The sequence below is a fragment of the Heteronotia binoei genome, chromosome 6 (genome assembly GCF_032191835.1).
Source record: "Heteronotia binoei isolate CCM8104 ecotype False Entrance Well chromosome 6, APGP_CSIRO_Hbin_v1, whole genome shotgun sequence".
Taxonomy (NCBI): Eukaryota; Metazoa; Chordata; class Lepidosauria; order Squamata; family Gekkonidae; genus Heteronotia; species Heteronotia binoei.
Genome location: NC_083228.1, coordinates 57,362,620 through 57,368,018, shown reverse-complemented (window position 1 = coordinate 57,368,018; position 5,399 = coordinate 57,362,620).

The following is a 5,399-nucleotide window of genomic DNA, read 5'->3' as shown; positions in this document are numbered from 1 at the left end:
ACCCCTGAGGAAGGCATTCTCTTAACACCGCCACCTTGTCTGTCACCACTGTCAAGGGGCACAAAACTTTAACTTTAAACAGACCCTCTGAAACAAAATGTTAGGTCTATCCATACCCACAAGCAGAAAGTATTGATCTTCCTGGATTGTACAGTTCAATCCCTTCATCTTCTCTTTGTTTCTCTCCATCTTTGCTACTTTCCCTGCCCTCCATCCCTGCTGGTATCCCTTCTTCCAAGTCTTGCTTGGAGGAACCTCAACATGTGTAATTTTTAATATTTATTGATTTTGTTTGTCGTGATTTTATGCTGTAAGTCGCCCTGAGCCTGCTTTGGCGGGGAGGGCAGGATATAAATAAAATAAATAAACCCCACATCTACCTTAGCACAAGTTTTTCTAGGAATTGTTTAAATTGCTTGCTGGTTGTTTATTTTCCGGTCCATGTGATTTATTGATTGGAGTCTATTCCCCCCATTATCATATAGTTTTATTATATTTCCTTTGTATCTACTCTTTCCACATTTTTTTTCTGCTTTTATATATCCCATGAAAATCAACTTCAGTTCAATTCTAAACTGCCCTCTTCTCTTTTCTCAATTACACCCAAAGTTTTGGCCCCCAAGGTTATGCCTGGCTATGCACAGACTGAGATCCCTTGTCCAAGCTTAGAAGGTACACATGTAAAGGTCACACAGATGTGTTCAATGTCCATCTTACTACAATACTAATGCTCATGATCAGGAAACTCAGGTAAAGCACCTTTCTCACAGCTACTAGATATATGGCTAAATGTACATGTAGTTTAACCCAAACTTGCAAGCAATAGAGCAATTAACGGACTGCATTTTATTACCTTATGATACTCTCATCATCATTCTCCCATTCTGATGTTACTGTTTTATTGGTTTCCCATGCAATTGCTATCCAGACTAAATGTTCTTTCAATTTGTTAATTTCACTATTTTGCCATTGGATTCTAATTTTGTAGCACTTTGCATTCTTAACCACTGCCCACCAGCTATATGTAGCTGTTCACTGTACCCCATTCCATTGTGTGATGAAGTATGCATGCATGCGAAAGCTTACATTCTGAATAAAACTTTGTTGGTCTTAAAGGTGCTACTGGACTCCTACTTTATTTTATTGCTTCAGACCAACACGGTTCCCCATCTGGATTTATGTACATAGGACCAGAGGCTGTTTTTTTTTTTATTGTAGGCACTCCTACTTCCCCTTACTATAAGCAGCATCGCAGCTGCAATTAGTTATGAAGATAAATAATGCTTTTCCATTCCAGGACACACTCATTAAACTGCACTTAGGTTTTTTGCACAACTGTTTATAGTCTGCTGGTTTGGATGGGTTTCCTTAGAATGTTCTATACCTTTTCTTCTGAACACAGCAGATTAATGTTTTAGAAATACCATTAAAATTTGTGCTAAGTTTAAAGAACAAATGCTTCATATACTCACACCTTGTTATACCACAGCAATCCCAAATTCCAGCCAAACACTAACCACTATGACATGGCTGATCTCCTTAGAAGACTCTCAAACAGAATATTGCAGCAATGGGCAGTCTAAGAACTGATTGGTGGAGAAAGAAGCATGCAAGCACTATCGTGTTCCTTGCACAAGACAGTCAATAAGCTGCCTGAAGGCTGATACAGCAACTTTGTTAAAATTAAACAGACCCAGAACATGCAGTCCTATGCGTGTTGCCTTAAATTCCCTGCAAGAAAGGTAAAATCAGGATCCACAATTTTCAGCAGATATTTGGGTTTGCCTTCAACCCCCCCTCCTTTTCCCAAGTTGCATAAGCAAATGCAAACAACTCAAGAGAGGAGTCTGTTCCTCTTAAAACCTTTTTTTTTTCCTGTGATGAGCACAGTTGGAGCCTTTTGCTTCATATTCCTCCACAAGAAGAGCCAGTTTGGTGTAGTGGTTAAGTATGCAGACTCTTATCTGGGAGAACCGGGTTTGATTCCCCACTCCTCCACTTGCACCTGCTAGAATGGCCTTGGATCAGTCATAGCTCTGGCAGAGGTTGTCCTTGAAAGGGAAAAGGGGGGGGGGGGGGTTAAGAGCCCTCTCCAGCCCCACCCACCTCACAGGGTGTCTGTTGTGGGAGAGGAAGATAAAGGAGATTGTGAGCCGCTCTAGAGACTCTTCGGAGTGGAGGGCAGGATATAAATCCAATATCTTCTTCTTCTTCTTCACAACTCCATCATACACTAAAGAATCCTGGTTACAACCAGCAATGTTTATGGAATGCTTGGCAGAATATAAATGCAAGAAATAAAATTCTAAAATGATGGCAGCTGCTTTGGAGCAATCAACATATGCTGCATACTACTTGAGAATGATCTCCTGTATTTTTTTAAAAAATTACCCTCTCCCCCAGTAACATCTAAGCTACAAAACTTCAACCATTCCTCTTGCACTATTAATTCAGTTAATCCATGGAGCCAATATTTGTACCACAGCAGAGAAACACACAGGGAAGACCTGCAAATTTACACTCATGATCCAAATAGCAGCTCTGCAGATACTGACAGAAATGTTGGCTCAGGTTACCTCTTCTGCTTTGCTTAATACTTTTTCCAAGGAGGATTCCAAAGTCTGGTGGTACAAAGTGGGGTAGTGATTGATCTCTCCAGCCTGAAAACAGGTTAGATTACAACAGAGTAGAAGTGTCAATAGGGTAATAACTGGCATTTAAAAAATCCTTTGGCACAAAATAATCTTAACTCTGCCAGTGAATACATAAGAAGCAATAGATGGCTCTCAAAATACAAAATTGTACAAAAATGCTGAGCCCCTCCAAAGGCTAGAATAGCCTGTGCAACAATTTAGAATTTAAGGGGAGAAAGTTCACGACTTAAAAGGATTAAAAACACAGAGCGTATCTGCATGTTTTTGTAGTTTCTCTACTTCCCAATCATACCAGTTCACATGCATGTCTTTTAAAAATGCAGAACTAAAATTTCTGTTGTTATGGTTACTCAGCTGAGACTACTGTAAAGGATGTATATTACTGCATCTAAACAGAGTTGCAGGATAGGGGCCTCCAACACGGTGCCTGTGGGTGCTCTGGTGCCTGTTCATATCTTTCCTAGCATCTGCCAAGGGTTTTCAGAAAGTGTGAAGGGCTGGAAAGAGAGGTTTCTGCCTACCAGTGCTTCTAATTGGCTGAGCAGGTTTTTAAAAAGTCACTTCAGTGGCAGCTGCCACCACAGCACAAGGATTTTCACTACATAACTGAAGGTAAACCGTATATATGCAAGAAAAAAATATTTTTAAAAGGCATCCTGTTAAACAGAGCTTCTGCCTGAAATGTTGAAGCATTATCATTAAATCTACATATGACCTGACTACGTAACATGTTGTAATTGGTCTGTTTCCTGTGGCAGCCATTTTGTGGTTGGCTCCACGCCTCTTGTGGTAGCCAGACTGTGGTTGCATTCACCACCCTGTGTCAGAATTCCAAAGATGCCCACGGGCTCAAAAATGCTGGGGACCCCTATCTTAAAAATACACATTTGTGTAGTAAACCATACCCCTGAAACACATTAATGCTCATTACTTTTAGTTTAGTAATAAATAAACCATGCAACAGCTGGAGGATACAAATCTTTCTAGGGACGAGTGGAGGTTCAGCTATTCAGAATCAATACATACACTTTCTTTTAGAAGTGACAGTTCTGAAGGCAGTAATTATAGCTAGTCTTGGACTCTACTACAGTGTTCAAGTGGTTGCTGTTCAAACTTCCCAACCTTGAACAGAATTTAGCAATGCAGAAATCTAAAAATATTTCAGCTAAAGCAGGACATTATAGTTCAAGAAGCAGAGCGATCTGTTACAAATCCTGACAGCTCAGCAGTTGTTTCAGATAAGGCAGCTATCAGAGTAGGAAAAACTCTCCCAGTCTTGCCCCCAAAACAAGATAGGGGTAGAAGTTTTGCCCCAGAGTTACCACTGGCACACAAACAAACAAGCCATTTTCAAATTGTGCACCATCTATAGCAATAGCCACTTATGTAAGAAACAGAACAGAACAAACATGCAGTGTACTCAATATAACTCTGGAACTTTAGCCCACAACAATGGTGTCTATTCTATTCTATTCATTGATGCAGCTTACTCTCATATGGCCTAGTCTGCCCAGTGAATGACTTTGGTACATTGAACCTCAAACCTGAAACATCTGCACCCCCTAGCTGTCATAGGTGAACACACACAGTTCTTGTATCTAACTGGCATTGATTTGAACTTCAAATTTATTGAGGCAGTTTCACCAAGGTAGTCATAAAATAACTGAAAAATAACCCAAGTATACCATTTGAACAACTTCATGATTTATCCATTTATAAGTCAAAGTACTAACAATCTGCAAGCCACCCCAAATACAAAAAACATTTTAACTAAAAAATAAGCCACAACTCAGTATAATTTGTTTCCTGCATTTTTGTTTAGCAAATGGCACATTGAGGAATCTCTAAAATAAGATAGTTTAACAATCTTGTTAAAAAAATTCTTGGGCTACATATTTCTAGACTTAAAAAACACCCCAAGATTTTTTTTAAAACACTCAGGTACTATACAACTTATGTGAATTTTCAAGTAGGTATACAAGGTTGTCAACCAAGATATTTACATACTGAGTAACATAAAACAAAGTAATTCATCTTTCTAATGACAAAAAGGATTGAATTAAAGATTTATGAAATTAAAATTAAGGCTCTTTGTAGAGAAATTCATGTAACTTTACATTGTAGCCAACTTTGGAAATATCAGTCCTGCACATTCTTGTCAATCCACTGCAAAACAGTAGAGTATATTCAGTATTACTTTGAATAATTACATTGCTACTTCTATCTCTGAACATGCTTTTGTAACATTGCATTAAGTACAAACTTTATGTAAAAGAACAAGTATGACTGCCAAAGCACCATACTTAGGAAGGGGGATTGATGCAAAAAATTAAATGCAGTTTTTCCACTCTAAGTGAACTGGATTTGAGAAGATTTAATCTGCTCCATGAATGTGGACAAGTGTTTGCTCAAGTAATGCAGACAGCACTTTTTCATTGGGCTGCAACATTTTTACTAGACTTCAGTTTCTTCACACATGGGGAAAAATTGTTGATTTATTTAAAAAAAAAAAGCTCTTTCCATAACTATGTCTTCTGAATGCTGGCCTTGTGGTTACTGAAGAAAGCTGTCTTCTATGATGTATGGTCCACAAAGTGTCACATTTTAGAATTCAACTAAAAGCAACTTTAATGTTCTTTTTCTTTAAAAGCTGTGATGTAAAACACTGAAGGCAAAAAATGGAATGGTAATAAGGATCACATTATTAAACATTTCTTCCTAATATACCAAAATTTGTAGTCAGAG